The following is a 20589-nucleotide window of genomic DNA, read 5'->3' as shown; positions in this document are numbered from 1 at the left end:
GGGGGGGGATACGTTAAAGGTGGAAAACAATCACAGAACAAATAGCTTTTGTTTAATGGGAGGAGGCTTCCAAGGAGTAATTAGTTTGTAAGTTTTCCTTTTCTTACAGGAAGCCAACTGATTGGAAGGTGCATTAAAATTGTTCGTTACACAGCGGCTAGATGTTGTGTAACAGGAGTTTTGTGGGGGCATTTTGTAATGCAGCATCTGCAGTACAGAGAGCATTGCCTTTCATCATTGCCTCGGTTTATGCAATGGCAAATTACGAATTATAAAAAATCAAAAAACAAATACAACTAAAAAAACAGATAAAGGGACATCTAGATAATAGAATCAACTATCGTAGATGAAATCTATGCATATTACAAGGCAGAAGTTGTCTTTACTTGAAAGAGCACATTTTAAGCAATTGTAGGTCATGAGGATTATCTTAAATTAGTTATAACTGGTCTGACAAAAGAAGGTGAAGTTCATGATCTGGGTGAAAAATACAGATCAGAAACCAATGAGTGAACACTGACGCAACAGAGTAACAAAAGGAGAGGATCAGAACCAGGTAGAAACATAGGTTAATAATCTTAGAGGAACACTGATGCCCTAGAGAAGAGATTGTTAATTAAGCCCCAAATCACGCTGTAGCAATTATTTTTTTTCTTTTAATTTTTTTTTATTGTACTTTAGATGAAGGTTTACAGAACAAATAGTTTCTCATTAAACACTCAGTACACATATTGTTTTATGACATTGATTAACAACCCCACAATATGTCAACACTCTCCCTTCTCGACCTTGGAGGACCTTTTTTTTTTGCTGAAAATATATATAGCCAAAGTTAGGCCATTTCAAAAATTTCTACATGTACAATTCAGTGACATCGATTACATTCTTCCCGTTTAGCTGCTATTCTCACTATCCTTTTCCAAATTACTCCATCAGTATTATCTTCAACTCATTGCCCCCTAGGCTTCCCATCAAACCTTTTGAGTTATTGTCAGCTTGATCTCATGTAGATAATTATTTTTTTTTTGTATCTTAGATGAAGGTCTGCAGAACAAATGTTTCTCATTAAACAGTTAGGACACATATTTCTCTATGACAATGTTGACCCCATGACATGTCAACACTGTCCCTTCTCAACCTTGGGTTCCCTATCACCAGCTATCCTGTCCCCTCCTGCCTTCTAGTCCTTGTCTCTGGACTGCTGTGCCTCATTAGTCCCATTTTTGTTTTATGAGGCTGTCCAATCCCTGGCTGAACAGTGAACTTTGGGAGTAACTTCATCACTGAGCTAAAAGGGTGTCTGGGGGCCATACTCTCGGGGTTTCTCCAGTCTGTCAGGCTAGTAAATCTGGTCTTTTTTTTGTGAGTTAGATTTTGTTCTACATCCTTTTACAGCTCTGTCCAGGACCCTCTATCGTGATCCTGGTCAGAGAAGTCAGTGGTGGTAGCCGGGCACCAACTGTCTGTACTGGACTCAGCCCGGTGGAGGCTGTGGAAGCTGTGGTCCATTAGTCCTTCGGACTAATCTTTTCCTTGTATCCAGTTCTCTTCATTCTCCTTTGCTCCCGAAGGGGTGAGACCAATGGAGTATCTTAGATGGCTGCTCACAGGATTTTAAGACCCCAGATGCTATTCTCCAAGATAGAATGTAGAACATTGTCTTTATAAACTGTGTTATGCCAATTGAGCTAGATGTTCCTCGAGACCATGGTCCCCACAGCCCTCCGCCCAGCAATTCAGTCCCTCAGGGACTTTGGAAGTATATATGGAGCTTCCAGGACCTTTCCTTGTACAAGTTGTGCTGGCTTCCCCAATATTGTGTACTGTTGTACCCGTCATTAAAGTTACCACTTATCTATTGTCTATTTAGTTCCCCCCCAACCCCTCCCATCCCTTGTAACCAACAAATATTGTTTCTTTCTGTGTGTAAACTTTTACATGAGTTTTTACAGTAGAGGTCTCACACAATATTTGTTCTTTTGTGATTGACTTATTTCACTCAGCATAATGTCCTCCAGCTTCATCTGTGGTAGGAGATGCTTCACAGATTCATTGTTCTTTCTCGTTGCATAATACTCCATTGTGTGTATGTACCATAGTTTGTTTATCCATTCATCTGTTGATGGGCATCTAGGTTGTTTCTGTCTTTTTGCTATTGTGAACAGTGCTGCAATGAATATGGGTGTGCATATGTCTATTCATGTGATGGATCTTCTTTCTCTACGATATATTCCTAAGAGTGGGACTGCATTTTGTAGTGCTTTTTTTTTGTGGTGCTGAAGTTTTCTTTTTTACTGTTACTCTCCTGTGCTGAGTTCCTTTTGTTTTGTGGATTTTTTCTTCATTTCTTCTGTTCTTGTAGGTTTTGTTTTTACTGAGACGTTATGTTTGTCTTCTTTACTTTGATGAGTAGGTTTGTTAACTTTCTTTGTGGTTACCTTGCAATTTACCCTTATCTTCCTAGATTTGAACCAGTCTATTATTACTTGGTATTGCCTTGCCTTCCTCTCCATTAGAAGATTCTATACCTACACCATTTATTCCCGCTTTTATTGTTCTGATGCTGTTGTCATTTACAGATTAACCTCTCTGGTTCCCTGTTGTAATTCTTTTGGTTTTGCATAGTCCTTAAGAGTTCATTTCCTAGGTTGGTATCTGGCCAGTACAATCCTGTGTTCTATATTCAGCTTGTGATCTGATGTTGTTTGTCCTCAGATCGAAGGACTCTCTTTACTAAGTCTTATAAGTTTGGTTTGGTTTTTACATAGTCCCTTAATTTCTGTTTATCTGGAAATGACCTAATTTCACCATCATATCTGAACAAGAGTTTTGCAGGATATATTATTCTTGGCCGGCAATTTTTTTCTTTCAAGGTTTTATCTATGTCATCCCATTGCCTTCTTGCCTGCATGGTTTCTGCCAAATAATCTGAGCTTAGTCTTATTGTTTCTCCTCTGTATGTGACTTTTTGTTTTTCTCAAGTTGCTCTCAGGATTCTTTGTCTGTCTTTGGTTTTAGCAAGTGTGATTATGATGTACCTTCGTGATTTTCTCTTGGAGTCTGTCCTATATTGAGCTTCTTGGATGGTCAGCTTTTCATCTTTAATGATATTGGGGAAGTTTTCTGCCAGCAGTTCTTCAGTGATCCTTTCTGTTTTTTCTGTTTTCTCCCCCTGTTCTGGAACTCCGATCACTCGCAGATTTTTCCTTTTGATTGTATCCCACATAATTCTCAGGGTTTCTTCATTTTTCTTCGTTCTTTTTTCTGATTTTTCCTCAAACAGAGTTGTATCCAAGTGTTTGTCTTCAATTTCGCTGATCCTATCTTCCATCATTTCAAACCTGCTCCTCAGCCCTTCTATGACACTGTCCATTTCTGAAATCTTGTTGTATTTTGGATTTCTAATTGTTGTTTTTGTATGGTTTCTAGTTGTGAATTTATTTTAGCCTTTTGTTCCTGTATTATTTTTTTGAATTTTTCCATTTTTTTTGTCTGTATTTTCCATGAATTTGTCTGCTTTTTCCATGAATTTGTCTATTTTTTCCTCATTTTTGTCTGCTTTTTGTTTAAACTCTTGGATAATTCTGAATATTAGGGATTTGAATTCCCTATCGGTTAGGTCTAGTGCCTTTTCTTCTACCGGAAGGTCATCTGGTGTTTTATTTTGGACGCCTACTGGAACCATCCTGTCCTGTTTTTGTAAATGTTTTTATATTGTCTGCTGTCTTTGGGACATTCAGTCATTATTTTCCTTATTTATTGATTGTAGATTTGTTTGTTACATCCTGCTTTTTTGTTTTATTTAGTTATGTCTGAGCAGACGGGCTGTGCATTCTTTGTAGTTTGCTTGTCTGTGGGCACGATACTTTTCACCTACTTCTCCAATGCTCTGGGTCAGTCACTCAGGTATGGTACAGCAGGGCAGGTCCAGCTGAAGGGGAATTGCTTGAATGGGTTGTTTGTGGCATGTACCAGGGCTGAAAGTGCGGACCAGGAATCAGTGCAGAGCAGGTTCCAGTAGGCCGTACCTGTGCTGCTTGAGAGTGTGATGTTCAGCACACAGTGCAGGTAGGCAAGAAGCAGGGGGTAGATTGTGATGTGTGGAGCTAAGATGGGTATGGGAAAGATGAGAGAGAGGAGAGAGGAACAGGGGCCAAAAACATAGACACAAACAAAAAAGCGTGCTAAGGGAGCTTGCTATTGGAGTGGAGAGATGAGAGACTGAGAAATGAGGAAAAACAAAAATTAAAAAAAAAGAGAAAGGTTAAAAGAAAAAATGAATAAGTCGAGAAACTGGAAATGAAGAAAGACAAAAAGGAAATAAGAGAGAGAAGAAAACAAACAAAACAAACAAAAAAAATAAAAGAAAAAAAAAAAACAAGAAAAAAGAAATGCCCCCAGGGTATCCCCATGCGTCTGTGCAGAGTAAGGGAGTAGCTTCCAGGCCATGTGGTACTGCCCGGCTAGAAGGGGCTCCCCAGCCAAGAAGAGAAAAAGAAAACAAACAAACAAATCAGAGCAAACAAACAAAAAAGCTCCGGGGGTCCTACCAGCATGGCTGCCCAGGCCAGGAAGCAGTTTCACAGTCAATTGGTGTTTTGAAGCCTTTCAGGAAGAAGCAAAGATGGCACATGGAGCCAGGTATTTGAGAGAAAGGAGGGGGAGGTGGTGAGAGGTAAGGAAGAAATCTAAAGAATCAGGAAAAAAGGCAACACCAAAAGCGAACAAAAGGCACTCAGTGAGCTGGCCAATGCGGGCAGGTGGAATCCAAGTGGCACCGGGTTGCTTCCCATCCAAGAGACTGTGGCTGCAGGAAGCAGAGGAGGCTAAGTGGGGGTGAAGAAGGGTGGGGGGTAGTTACTGGTTGTTCCATCTCCTGCTGGAAGCTCCGTGAAGCTGCTTTCTCATACCCCTGTTTGCTGAATTCTGATAGGAGTCCAAGATAGCGGATCTGTGCTGTGGTAGCTGATAGGGGACCTCTGTATGTATCACTCCTCGCTCTCTGTTCATCAGTTTCTTATTCTATTCGGTGCTTGGCTGAGTTCTCTATCTCTTCATTTGATGCTTAGGTTTTCAGGATTGATGTGTGACTCTGTTTGACTTTGTTTTTCTGATCTTTGCTGCGGAGGGACGGTGTGGTGCTTCTGACTATAGCGCCATGTTGTCTGGAAGTCTGTAGCAATTATTTTTAATTGACATATACGAGTAAGTATGTATGTATATATATATACATCTATAACCAGTTCCTGTTGAGTTAACCTAACTCATGCTGACCTCATGTGTGTCAGTGTAAACCATGATCCATAGGATTTTCAGTGCTGATTTTTCAGATGTAGACCACCAGGCATTTCTTCTGAGGCATCTCTGAGTGGATACTAACCTCCAACCTTTTGGTTAGTAGCCAAGTGCATTGTTTGCACCACCCAGGGACTCCATATATATACATGCATGTATAAACCAAAAAAAAAAAAAGAAAACACACCAAACCAGCTGTTGTCAAGTTGATTCTAATTCATGGCAACCCCACATGTGCAGAGTAGAACTACACTCCATAGGGTTTTAAGGCTGTGACCTTTTGGAACCAGATCACCGGGTCTTTCTTCCGAGGCATCTCTGGCTAGGTTCAAACGGCCAACCTTTTAATTAGTAGTCAAGCGCTTAACCATTTGTGCCACCCAAGGACTTCCACGCATATATAGATATACATAATATAATACATGCATGTAAGTAAATGGGGAATAATTAATTCAACAAATGATTATTGAACACTTATTATGTGCTGAACGTTGTCCCAGGTGCTGAGGATAAAATAGTGAACAAAACCAGACCAAGTCTCTGTCCCAAAGAGTTTATATTCAAATAGGAGAGACTGACAATAAATATATATCAAATCATATAATAATAAGGTCTAAAATAAAAATAGAGAGCATGTTAAGGGGACAGAGAATGAAAGGCAGAGGGAGGGTCATGCTTTATACAGTATGTGTTTAGGAAGGGCCTCGTTAGTAAGGTGATGTTTCAACTGAGACTTGAGGGAGGTCTTGCAGAGCTCTGGGAAAGAAGAGCAGTCCAGCTAGAGGGGACAGAAAGTACAAAGCCCTGAGGTGTGGTGTCTTGGTGTTTTAGAGGAACAGCAATGAGGCGAGGGGGCTGGAGCAGGGAAAGAGAGAGGGAATAGTAGGAGACAGGCTCAGAGGAAATTCTAGGTCTTGCAGGATCCTGTAGGGCACTGTAAGAATTTGGACTTTATTTTGAGTGAAATGGGAGCCTCTAGAAGCATATTAATATGTTTATAATAACTACATAGAATTAATTCAGTAACTTGCATGTTGTTCTTCATAATCCTTTTGTTCCATTTATCAGCTCCTAAAATAAGAGATTCCCCAATCTCATCCCCTCCTACCATGTTTGCTTTCTCTTCAGCAGTGCCCCAGCACACGGCAAAGGCTGTTCTGGGTTCTGTGCTGAGTCCCACCACTGTATCCTTGGATAGCTTCAGTAAGTCACACTGTTCACTCAGTTCTTTTACTAAAAAGTGGGAATACTTTCATCAAACTCAGTTTATTTAATAAGAAAAATAGAAATAAAGTCAATTTCCAAACTCATGATATGATAATATCCCTTGTCTTTACACAACAGAGCTCTGGTGGCAAAGTGGTTAAACACTCGGCTGCTAACCGAAAGGTCTTTAGTTTGAACCTACTAGCCACTCCGTGGGAGAAAAATGTGGCAGTCTGCTTCTGTAAAGATTTACAGTCTTGGGAACCCTATGGGGCGGTTCTACTCTGTCCTTTAAGGTTGCTATGAATGGGAATTGAGTCGACAGCAATGAGTTTGATTTCTTTTTCTTCTGATTTTATCTTTACACAACCACAGGGCTTAGAACATAGTTATCCATTGCCATCGAGTCTATTCTGATTCATAGTGACCCTATAGGACAGAGTAGAACTGCCCCATTGGGTTTCCAGGGAGTGGCTGGTAGATTTGAACTGCTGATCTTTTGGTTAGCAGCCAAGCTCTTAACCACCGCGTCACCAGGGCTCCTAGCACATAGTAGGTACCCAATAAAAGTAAAATGGTGGGATGTGCAGGAAGTTTCCAAGTTTCTTTAGGGCTAACCTAATTTTATTCACTAAGCTAAAAAGATACCTATCCTGGGGACCATCACCCTCATTTCCCAGAAATTGAGTCATTTTTGTCTTCTCTATGCTCCTGTGATACTTTTCTGTGTATTTTGACTCTAGCTGTTATGGTAGATTGTTTGCAAATATGGTAATAAATTCTCCCTCTCCCTGTATCCAGGCCTCTTTGTGATGTGACTTTATAGTAACTCCCATCAAGAGGTGGGGTCTATTTCTCTACCATTTGAATCTGGGCTTTGCTGTGTAACTCACATTGGCCAATGGGACATTAGCACATGTGATGCAAGTAGAGCCTTGAAAAGTACTTATGTACTGGAGCTCATTACTTCTTCCTGCTCTTGTAACCCTGTGACCACTGCCATGTGAAGAAGCTCAGGCTAACTTGCTGGATGATGAGCAACAAGTCGCCAGTTACAACCGTTGTTCTTGCCAATAGCCAGCAAACCACAGATGTGTGAGTGAGGCTATTGTCAGCCAGGTGATCACAAATACATGATTGAGCCCAGCCAACACCATGTGGATCAGAGATGAACTGTCCTTGCTGAGCCCAGCCCAGTTTGCTGTTCCACAGAATCATGAGAAAATATATGTTTTAAGTACTAAGTTTGGGACAGCAAAGCTTAACTGACACACCTCAGATTCCTATTAATTATTTATATTTTGTGAACCCCAAAATGTATTTTCTTTTCACTTCTTCCTCCAAAACACTCTATGGTAGAGACAAGTAGTCCCCCAATATTCATTTTTTCTTCTTTCTTTTAAATAACAGACTTCTACTTCCTCCTTGACACACACAAATACATTTAGGTTTTAACTGGACACATCGCTGTCCAGCTTGAGACTAAATTTCCTAGCTTCCCTTGCAGCTAAGGTGTAGACACATTACAAAGTTTTGGCCAACGGGATGTGAGTGGAGGAAATGTATGACAAGAAAGCTGCTTGTGCTCCACCCTCTTTTCCCCTCCTCATTTTTCCTCACCATTTTCCCTGGGTGAGAAATGATGACCACAGGAGACACCTTTGACCCAGCAATAGAAGCTATATGTTGAGGATAGTGGAGGTAATCCACCAGCTCTGGTCCAAGGATGACTTGGCAAAGCAGGGCCACTTACCCATTCTGGACCACTCACCAACTCTTAGACTATTTTGTGTGAGAAAAATACATTTTTATTTTAAGTAAGACTCTATATTTTCAGGGGTCTTTGTTACAACAGCTTGAACTTTACTCTAACTCATACTCACATGCAAACACACTCACATAAATACATGCTGCCTAACACAGCACTTGGAACTCAGGAGCTCAATAAATGTTGGATTCATGCATTCACTCAATAAACACTTTCTGAACACCTACTGTGTGTTAGGCACAGAGTTGCACAGGTGATTAAAATGGGTTTTTATTGTTGTTGTCATTGCTCTTTTGCCAGAAGCTATCATGTAGGAAAAGGTAGAAAAAAATGCACAAAAAAGGGAAAGTGAAGAGTACTGTAACAAAGAAAATGAAAGGATTTGGACATCTCTTAAATGTTTGCTACAGTGGGATATAATGCAAATCATGAAACGGAACATCCGTTCAATGAACCTGTATAATTACTTTAACAGAATTCGGAGGCCTCCTTTTACCTGTTTCTGGGTCACTGGCCTTGAGCTGGGCCAAAGGTAGGGGGTGGGCACTGGCTTACTGTTTTCTCACTTCAGGCTTTTCAAAGAGTTTTGTGTGTCAGGTGTAGGGATGGCAGTAGGGGAGGAGGTTAGGTTTAGAAATATTACTGACAATCCTGTAATAACTTTTGAAATAGCTTTTCAGATCAATTCCCATTCATTTCCCACTTTAGCGAGAAGAGAGGAGGAGAGAAGGATCAACAGTTATGAGAAAAACTAAGAGGAAAAAACTCTATTCATCACACCTGGAAATGGAAGATATCTCTTTGTTCTCTTGTCCCGCTTTCTTTCCCCCACCATCTCCTGTAGCTTATTTGTGTTTTCCTTCTATCATCCACAATGCCTTTTGTATTGTATTGAGAATATCCTGAGGGGGAGAAGATAGTTGGTGAGAAATCATTGCAAAAGTTGAAGAAGAGAATAAAAATAATATCTTGGGTGTTAACTAAGAGATGCTAAGCACGAAAAACGATCTTGTTGAATTAGGCAATCCTTTCTATTCATCTAATTGCACCAAATGTTCTGTCAGATCATTTGCAGTAGCGGTGTTTCATATTGAATTATAATGATCATGCTTTTTATGAATACTTTGTCTATACGTACACTACATTTTCAGAATACCTTTCATTCTCAAGTTGTAATTTTGTTGTTGCTGCTGCTGTTAGTTGCCATCAAGTTGGCTTCAACTCGTGACGACCTTCTGTATAACAAAACTAAACATTTCCCAATCCTGAGCCATCCTCACAATCATTGGTATGTTTGAGTCCATTGTTGCAGCCACTGTATCAGTCCATCTCAGTGAGGGTTTTCTTGGTTTTTGCTGACCCTCTGCTTTATCAAACATGATGTCTTTTTCTAGTAATTGGTCTTTCTTGATATACCTCTACACAAACCACTTACCTGCGTGAGCCTCAGCGTCCTTATCTATAAAATGTCTAGGTAAGATCTGAAATCTCCTTTGGATCACAAATTCCACAATGTGAATTCCCTTATAAACATATTGATTAAAGTATGGTGACAACTGTAGCTACAATGACAACAGAATGATGAGGCATATTAAAATTAGTGTTAATGCAATAATCAACTGTGTTTTGTTCCATATGGCAATTTATTTCAACAATGAAGCCAAACTCCATCTGTTATGGCACAAAGAATTTTTCAGATGGGCTCCTGAACCACATCTTTGGAAATCATTTTATGTTTTTCAAATATTGCTACCATCAATAAATGATTGTGTGGAATCTTTCTGATTAAAAGGAAAAAAAAGTCCCTCATGCCAAAACCCATCTTATTTGACAAAAGAATTGTTTTGCTATTTGACCTTATGGATATGTTGCACAGTCTAATCAATAGTCCCAGAAAAGGAAAATAAATCTTGGTGTGGGGGTGGAGAGAACATGCAAGGGGCACTGGTTTCTGGAGCATGCAAAGCCAGCATCAACACTGTCAGAAGCGGATTTCTATTTTTCTGACCTGAGGATCCTGTTGGTATAGGATATGCCTCAATCTGTGATGGAGACAAGACAAATGGTACACCACACACATCCGGGAGGGATGCCTTTTTTTGGCTGGAGTTGAGTTACATTGATAGAATAGCAATAGGGAACATTTGTCTTTATAACACCTGACAAGAGGCATGATTACTGCTGTAAGGGTATCAAAATAAAGAAAAAATGGGCTGTCCAAGAGCACAGTTATTTATCACATTCAGAAACACTAACCCAGACTAGCAGGGTAGAAATTCCTTGTCAAATTGCCTCTAAAAATCATTATTTCCCTCCCCTAGACAATATGGGAAGCCCATGGATCTCACCTGGGCTGTCTTTTTGCCTCCCTGGTTTGCAAGTTGGGGGTAGTCATCTCTTGAGCCCAGGCTTGTTCCTCCAAAGACTGAGAGTTACCTCCATGCGGCTCATTGTGTGTATCAGCCTGACAATATTCAAACCATTCTCTGCCTGTGCAGGAAATACAGGAAATTGCTAGCTGGAAGCTTATTAACAAATATTGAATGTATATAGCAAAAATTCAATTTATTTTGCAGCAAGTGTTAGGATGTCTCCAGGCAAATTAGAACCAGAGCTGACTTTGTTCAACCCCTTTATTTATTTTCCCGTTCCTTGTTTTCCGATTAGGCAGGCTTTCCTCTGCTTTACAAACACCCTCTTTGCCTAAATCATTGCAGCTCTATTGAATCCTTAACACAATAGACCCAAGCCTTTCATATTAATACCATTATAGGGAGGTATAATCCACCCCTTTGCATATAGGCTCCAAATCTCTCCAGAAGTAATACTAAATGCATTTATGACCTAGTATGCATTTTCCTGTTCTGACTTGTGGAAGCCTGGATATGCTATATAGCCAATGATTTTCCCAAAGAAAAATGTTGTGAACAGTAGACGAGTCTGAGTAGCGTTTGCTTTGAAAGGGCACTTCCTTCAGTGTACAGCACCAAAATAGGTTTGTTTGTTTTTTATTTTTTTGCTCCAAAGTGGTCTCTTTCAGTAGGTCTTTACAAAAGAGGGCACTTGCTCACAATTCCTCATGACAAGCAATTCAAGAACATCAGTGGTCATGTCTTGAAGCTTGTTCAGAATTCATCGTTTTATTTGGACTTGGCATTCTTCTGTAGGGTTTATGGCAGTGGTTCTCGACCTTGGCTGCCCATTAGCATTATCTGAGAAGCTTTAAAAAAGTATTGATGACCAAGCCCCTTTCCAGACCAACTAAATCAGAATCTCTAGGGGTGGGATGAGGGCGCGGACATTTTTTAAAAGCTCTCCAGATGATCCCAATGTGTAGAAAGCGTTGAAAGCCAGTGGTTTATAGGGATTTTACTGTCAGAATACATTCAAAGAATCCTTTGTTTATTTGTTCATTCATTCAATAAATATTTGAATGACTGCTATCTATTGGGAAAGGGACTATGTACCATAGGGGATTCAAAGATGTGTAATTTCTATGTTCCCGAAGTAGCTGGTAAGTTAATAGAGGTCAGGAAATTTTCAATCATTCAACATATATTTACCAAGTCTTATTATGTGTCAATTATTGTTATAAGCATTGAGAAGTCAGCAGTGAACAAAACAGACAAGGTCCTCGTTGTCATTGAGGTGACATTCAAGGAAACAAATTTTAAAAATATAGGTAGTGATGAGCGCCATAAAGAAATGAATACATAGAATGGCTGAGATGGGGAGGAAGTTCTGGGATGGGTTCTTTGAGCAAGGCATCTGAATGATGTGAAGGAGAAGGCCACATGAAGATCTAGAGGAAGCCAGTCCTGGGCAGAAGAAACACCAGGGATGAGGTCTTGAGATAGGAACAAGCCACTGCCATGATCAGAAAGAAGTTGAGGTCCTCACACAGGGTGGAAGGTCAGACATGAGGTCAAGAAGTGGGCTGGAGATAAAGATTCTGCATAAACATAAACTTGACAGAGAGAAAAAAGCAATTGAGACTCTTATTGTGTGCTGTTAAGTCGATTCCTACTCATAGTGACCTGATAATACAGAGTAGAACTGCCCCATAGAGTTTCCTGGGCTGTAATCTTGATGGCAGCAGATTGCCAGGTCTTTTCTTCTGCTGAGTGGCTGGTGGGTTTGAACTGCCCACCTGTTGGTTAGCAGCCTAGCACTTAACCATTGCTCTTTAATTAAGACTAGAGATACAAATTAATGGTTCTGAGCATTTGGAGACAAAAGATGTTCCCTGGGTGGGGCATTTGGTGTTCGTAAAAAAGTGACTGAATTTTACCTTGAAGGACAGTACCTGAAAAGTTGGAGGGGAAGAGCATTTTAAGCAGTGGGATCATTTTCTACAAAGGCTTAAAGGCAGGACAATGTGGGGCATGAACAGAGAATAGCAATTTGTTCATCTTGACTGGAATAAGGGATGTATGAAGCAGTCATGGTAGCTTGAAGGCTGGGACTGTAAAGAACCTTGTATCTTAGAGAGTTTATCCCAAAGTCAAAGTGAAAGTCAAATGTATTTTCTGCCTACTTGATGCAGTGGTTAAGAGCTATGGCTGCTAACCAAAAGGCCGTTGGTTTGAATCCACCAGCTGCTTCTTGGAAACCCTGTTGAGCAGTTCTACTCTGTCCTATACGGTAGCTATGAGTTGGAATCGACTCGACAGCAGTGGGGTGGGTGGATCTTCAGCCTTATCTTTGGCCAATTCCTGCCTCACTCCTCAAACTCCAGCAACTTCAAATTGCTCCTAACCACCCCACCTCCTCATAAACACATAATTTACATGCTGGTCCTTGACTTTGGGCTTTTGCAATTGTTATCCCTTCTGTTTGGAATGGCTGCCTCCTACCCCCTCGGCGCCTCCTGTCAATAAGTCTATCTTCTAGGAATGTTTTTCTAACCTTCTGTCTTAGTTACCTAGAGCTGCCATAACATGGGTGGCTTTAAAGAACAGAAATTTATTTTCTCACAGTTCAGGAGGTGTGGTTTGAAAATAAATTCAGGATGTGGCTCTAGAGGGGGGTCCTTTCATATCTATTTCAGTTTCTAGTAACTGCCAGAAATCCTTGGTATTCCTGGGCTTATAGATGCATCTGTCTCTGTCCTCTGCTTTCCTGTTCCCCTTGGTGTGTCTCTGTTAATTCTGCTCTTTTTCTGAGACACCACTTGGAAATGATTAGGTTTAGAAGCCACCCTACTCTGGTATGACATCATTAACATAACAAAAGAACACCTCTATTTCCAAAAAGGGTTGTATTTATAGCTATAGGAGTTAGGACATCAATACATATTTTTGAGGGACACAATTCAATCCACAATACTTTCCTTTGTCACTCCATAAAACCAGAGGCATATTTCTTTTCTTGCACTTACTATGCTAGGTTGCTCATTTTTCAGTCAACAGCTGGTTACTGAGAGCCAGATACTGTTCTGGTTGCTTGGGTTATACTCTAATTGGGGAGACAGGAAATAAACACTAAGCATAATAAATGAGTAAATTATATAGTTTATTATAAGATGACAAGTGTGATAGAAAAAAGTAGTTCAAGCTATGGGAGATTGGGAGTGGAGCAAGAGGGCATTTACAATTTTAAATAAGGTGGTTAGAATAAGCCTAACTGAGAAAATGAAATGTGTACAGAGACTTAGGGTAACCAACTGTTTTGATGTGCCTGAGGGTCTTTCCTGGATGTAGGACTTTCTTGTATTAAACCCAGGATGTTTTTGTTGTTTTTAGTTGCTGTCGAGTTGGCTGTCACTCCTGATGACCTTATATATAAAAGAATGGAATGTTGCCTGGTCCTGTGCCATCTTCAAAACATCTGCCAGGACAGTCCTGGCAAAATAGGACAGTTGGTCACCCAAGCACTATATGTTCTTATTTGTCCTCTATACTAGTTCTGGGACCCTGGTGGTGCAGTGGTTAAGAGTTCAGTTGCTAACTAAAAGGCTGGCGGTTCGAATCCACCAGCTGTTCCTTGGAAACCCTATGGGGCAGTTCTACTCTGTCCTATGGGGTCGCTATGAGTCGGAATCAACTCAATGGCAATGAGTTTGGTTTTGGTTTTTATACTAGTTCTAAACAACTTGAATACAGGAGCTATTGAGGCAGTGTATCATGGTAGATGTGTTCACTAGGTTTGGAGTCAGATTGGCTGGGTTCAATTCTCGGCTTGGCCAATTGTTAGCTTTATGACCTTAGACTAGTAAGATTTTTGATTTTCAGTTTCTTCATCTATGAAATGAAAGTACACGGTACAGAATAAGTACTCAATAAATGTTGCTGTGTTATTGTTCATAGTGCTTTCGCACAGCCCCTGGGGCAAAGCAGCTCCTCAATCAGTGTTTGCCAAATGAACAGATGAATGAATGAATTATATGAAAATATAACTTGTGCTGGGCACTGGGCTAAGCCTGGATATAGAAGAATCAATAAGACATGAGTCTTGCCTTAAAGAAGATCACAGTCCGGCAGGGGAGACCTTTATGCAAACAATTTAATCTTGCAACTGCTGCCCTGCTCCACCATGACACTCCTGATTCTTCTTACCCTGGTGTACTTTTTATTTTTTCTTCATAGATCCTATCACCTTCTAATATAGCATATAATATTTTTATATTTCATGATTATTGTTTATTAGCACTCTTTTCCCTCTGGAATACAACTCCTTAAATGCAGGGGCCTTGAGTTTGTTCATTGAGATGTCCCAAGTGCCTAGAACAGTATCTGTCACCAACAAGATGCTCAATAATTTTTGGTGAATTAATGAATGGGAGTTGCATTATATGTAATAAGAGCTATTATAACAGTATGTGCAAGGTGTAGATGAAGACAGAGATCAATGGTTAATTTTTTTGGAAGGGCTTAGGGAAGTTTTCACAGACAATATGGCATGTTAGGTTTACACTGAAGGATGTGTAGTGTTTCCTTAGAAGGAGGAGATGGGAAGGCTTTTCAGGCTCAGAGCCCAGCAAGAGGACCTGACAGGAGGAGCAAAGGAATCAAGAGACTGCAGGGTCGTAGAAAGCAGAGATAGGGGTTGAGAGGAGGAGGAGTAGCATCAAATGTTGAGAAGAACCTGAGGAAAATGAGCGAGGGTGAGACCTAAGAGATATTTCAATGGGTTGGTACTAGTGGAAGATGGATCAAAGGGTTTGAAGCAGTACGTGGAGTGACTGTGTGGAGACCAGTGTGTAGTTAATCAAGAATTTGGCAGGTAATATACAGATGGAGATGAGTTGGTAACTTGAGAGGATAGTCTCTTAATTTTTAATGAAGTGGGGTCACTTGAGCACGTTCGTATGCTGAGGAGGAAAAAGCCAACAGAAGAGGCAAGATTAAACACAGATGAGGACAATTGATGGAATGAGGTCCAAGAAGAGACAGAAAGGGATGAAATTGAGAGGACAGAGAAGGCGAGGGTTTGCCCTGAAGAGAAGAACTCATTCTTCCTCAGAGACTAGAGATAAGCAGGAAAGGACGGGCATTTCACCACTAATCTGTAACCCAATACTGAGTCAAGTTATGGAAGACAGTATTTTTACAGAAGCTGAGTCTTTAACGACAACTAAATTGCTTCCTGTTACCTCACTTTATACTGGATGGCAGTTAACAAAGATGGAAACTGGAAGATTTTCTTTAGGAGGAATGTTTAGGGAAAAACAAAACACACCTAGCCAGTTAGTAGAAAACATAAGGTACCATAACAGAATTTTTTGACTAACTCAGAATTCACCAGAAAACTCTTTAAGTTTCCACCTTTGTTAAAATTGGTTCTATTTTCCTGCCCTTTTTTTTTTTTTTTGCTTTAAATAAGATTGGTAAACTGAAAATGGCATTTTGTTTTGAAAATTTTGAAATGCCTCAGGAGTTTCAATTGTAATTATCCTGAGTTGCAGAGATAGATGCAGATGGTATAAAGGACTGGTTTGAATGGGTATAAAACTTAGGATGTCCCAGAGACAGCATTTTTTTTGAAAGAATTCCTCAATTTCAGTTGTAGAAAGTACTTAGTGAATTGAAGACCTTGATTATATAATTTTTGCTTATTTTTCACTTTTGTATTACATCTGAAAATTCCCTTCTAGGAATTAGGAAATGGAAGATTATAATAATAAGTGGGCTATGCAGATCAAAATTTTACTCATAACTTTTCTATTGAGCAAGTAATCTTTCTATTTTTCTATCAGTCAAATAAGTGGGTTGTCTCTGAATATAACTATTATATTATCAGCCATAATAGTTGTTTTCTTCAAGGGCAATTTCTTAAACAAATGATCTCAAAATCAATAAACACCGTCACCTCCTGTTCCAGAATTTACTTATTCATGAGATGCTTATCTCTCTGTAAATTCACAGGAAGAATTCTGATTGCTTAATCCCACCATATTGGACTGGATGTTTATCAGTTCAAAATTAGTTCTTATTAAATTTTCTTGGCAATTTTGAAACTGTCTCAGGGTTTTCTCTCTAGAGAGCTATTCTTACTTTTAAATCTAACATGAGTAGAAACTGATTTTAACATTCTAAAGGTCTTTAAATATTGGCCTACCCATTTGGAATGTGTTCCATCTCACTGTTGGTTGGGGCAAAGGTCACATACCCACAAACAGTGCTTTTTAAACAGGGCATTTTGTATGGCTGCGTGTTTTCATTATTAGACAGGAATGGTCTCTATCACTGACAGGTAGTGACAAACTGAAAGCTGAAGCACAAAAGAGGCTGGTGTAGGTGCCTTCTCATTTTTCACCTTGAAGGCTGTTTCTGCTGTCCTTTGTTCAGTTACAGGATCATTAGTAGCTTCTCTCCAAATCTAAGGATGTGATCTGGTGTCTACAGAATTATATGACCACGTACACAGCCAGGTAACTAAAAAGCGATGATTTGCTCTCACTGCCTGATTGTAAGAGAAGATGCCTGCTCAAGATGGCTAGTGCCTCAGAAATAATGCTCTGCTGTGGGCTCATTTGAATAATCTCTCCACTCATTAAACACAGCTGCAAGGCAAGAAGCAGCAAAGTTCAAAAGGCAAGCCAAGGGAGTATATTAGTAATAGAATTATAGTTTAAGCCTTTAGGCATGTTCCCCCAATATTTTTGTACTCCATAATTACAACAAGAACAGTTTTGTCACTTATAAAAAAAAAAAAAATGTTAGGAGAATATTTTGTCTAAGAACCATAAGTAAAATGTATATGTTTTATAAAAGTGTTAGGTATGTTGCAATTAAATTTTAAGGCAAACTCTAGAAGTTATCCAAGTCATTTTCTCACCATGCAATTTAAGTCTCTGGTGAGCTGGGATGAGAAACCATTGGGGCAATTTAACTTCATGAGTCACTTTACCTTTGGCACAGTGCACGGGTGTCCTCCTACAGTCCTCCCGAGCTACGTGTGGATGTGCATGTGTGCGTGTGCATGTGTATTGCTCCATTGTGTGCTTTCTGTTCAAAATCCCAGAATGCCTCTTACCCACACCTGCTCAGAACATCAAATTTATTATAGGACTAGAAAATGTTTAATGTAGGAGAGAAAATAGTGGAAATAAAAGATGGAAACCAAAACAGCAAAAATTTCCTCCTGTCTTTGAGGTTCAGGATCACTTTGGGCTCCTCTGTAGGTTAGGTTTCTACCTGAGGCATCCACCCCCACCCCTTAATTTCCTCCACCACACCATCTTGCATGGATTCTTGACATCAACATGACATTTTAAGACTTTAAGGATTTGATATATTTAAATTATGTGTAGTTTAGCTCTTAGTATTCAATTCTGTACCTCTCTTGGGCTGTGGATTGAGTTGAATTTTATTACCCAAGGACTCATGTACTCTTCCAGTACAGAAGTAAATGACTTTTACTTTGTCATACACTTTCTTCAGGGATTTTAGGATATTCTGAAGTCGAAGTGTGGACAACTCCATTGTTTCTCCTCTCTTCACACACCTGCCCAAATTGATAGAAAGTGAGGGGAGAGATAGAAAAATGGAGGTTGTAGGAGGATTCCAGTTCTGTTTTTACTCTTGTTCCCATATTATACTTTTCCTAAAGCATGATGCAAAATGGTGACTTAAAGTACTTTGAAATCAGATTACTAAAAAGTTACTTTTTAAAGCATCTTATCCATTCATCATTGAGTGAGTAGAGTTCTTCTCTAGTGAATTTTCAAGATAACTGAATATTACCACTTGAATGGCAAAGTTTGAAGAAGAGTCATGATAGTTAGTCACTTGGTTTTTGGTTTGCTCTCTGCCTCCATCTCTGTAACTTTGCATTTGTTGGATGATAGACAAGAAGTGGGGCTGGTAGGCTTAAAAAATGGACCCCCAAAAGACATCTACATCCTGATGTCCGGAATCTGTGAATGTTACATTATATAGTTAAAAAAAAGGTGGGGGGGGGAGATCTTTGTGGAAGAGATTAAGTTAAGGATCTTGAGATGGGGAGATTATCCTGGGTTGTCCAGGAGGTCCCTAAATGAAATCGCATGTATCCTTATAATAGGGAGATGTAGGGAGATTTGACATACAGAGAGGAGAAGGTAATGTGATGATGGAGCAGAGAGAGATTTAAAAATGCTGGCATTGGGACTTCTGGCAAAATGGTGCTCTAGGCAGAAGCACCATGCCATCCCTCCACAGCAAATATCTGAAAAACTAAGCCGAACAGAGAAAACAACAATCCTGAAACCCTAAAACATCAAATGAAGAGATAAAGAACTCAGCCAAGCACCAAATGGAGTGAGAAAACCAACAGACAATGGAGAACAAGGAGAGATTCATGCGGAGGTCCCCTATCAGCTAACACAGTGCGGATCCACCATCTTGGACTCCTATCGGAGACCAGCAAACAGGGTATGAGAAAGCAGCTTCACGGAGCTTCCAGTGGGAGACAAAACAACTGACAATTTGCGATATACGCTTTCCCACCCCCCCAATCTTCTTCACCCCCACTCAGCCTCCTCTGTTTCCTACAACCACAATCTCTTGTCCGGGAAGCACCGGCTGCTTGGATTCCACCCACCTGAACAGGCCGGCTCTCTGAGTGCCATTTGTTGGCTGCTGGTGTTGCTTTTTTCCACTTCTTTTGATTTCTTCCTTACCTCTCACCACCTCCGCCACCTTTCACTCAAATACCTGGCTCTGTGCGCCATCTTTGCTTCTTCCTGAGGGGCTGTGGGGCTCCATTTGAGTGTGGAGCTGGTTCCCGGTCTGGGCTGCCGCACTGGTGGGATCCCGGGGCTTTTGTTCGTTTGTGTGTTTTGAATTGTTTCTTTTCTTTTCCTTTTCTTGAGCTGGGAGCCCGTTCTGGCCAGGTGGTGCTGCGTGGCTTGGAACCTACCCCCTTGGCTTGCACAGACGTGCAGAGGGATCCCTGAGGGCATTTCTTTTCTTTCTTTTTCTTTTTCTGTGTTTTTGGGGGCTTTCCTTGTTCTTTTTTTTTTTTTTAAATTTGTTTTGTTTTCTTTTCCCTCTTTTTCCCTTTTTGTCTTTCTTCATTACTCAGTTTCTCATCTCTCTATATCTTCCGTCTCTTTCTGTTCCCTGAATACCTCTACGCCTTCTAGCCAGGCTGTACTACAACACCTGAGAACAACTTCCCCAGCCCTCATCTCCGCACCAGTGGGATCCCTGGGAACTTTGCTGTTCTTTTCCCTTTCCGATTTTTATTTATTCATTCTTTTTCTTTTCTTTTCTTTTTTTTTCTTCCTCTTCCCCTTTTTGTTTTTCTCCATTTCATAGTCTCTCATCTCTCCACTCCAACAGCAAGATCCCCTAGCATTCTTTTCTGTTTGTTTGTATGTTTTTGGCTACTGTTCCTCCCTCCTCTCTCCTATATCCATCTTAGCTCCAACATAACAATCTCCCTGCTATGTCCTGCCTACCTGCACCGTGCACTTGACATCACACCACCAAGCAGCACAGGCACGGCCTATCGGGACCTACCTTGCACTGATTACTGACCCACCCTGGTGGCTGTAGTAAGTGCCACAAACAACCCATCCCGGTAACTCCTCTTCAGCTAGACCTGCCCTGCCATACCATATCTGAGTGACTGACCCTGCCAATGGGAGAGGGAGGCGAAAAGTATTGTGCCTACAGATGAACAAACAGCAAAGAACACACAGCTCGCCTGCTCAGACATAGCCAAATTAAAAAAAAAGGGAAAAAACAAACAAATCTACAATCAATAAATGAGAAAAATAACTACTGAATGCCCTGAAGACAGCAGACAATATCAAAACATTTACAAAAACAGGACAGGATGGTTCCAGTAGGCGTCCAAAATAAAACACCAGATGACTTTCCAGTGGGAAG

The sequence above is a fragment of the Trichechus manatus genome, unplaced genomic scaffold (assembly GCF_000243295.1).
Source record: "Trichechus manatus latirostris isolate Lorelei unplaced genomic scaffold, TriManLat1.0 scaffold00081, whole genome shotgun sequence".
NCBI classification, from domain to species: domain Eukaryota; kingdom Metazoa; phylum Chordata; class Mammalia; order Sirenia; family Trichechidae; genus Trichechus; species Trichechus manatus.
Note: the sequence above shows the minus strand (reverse complement) of the source record.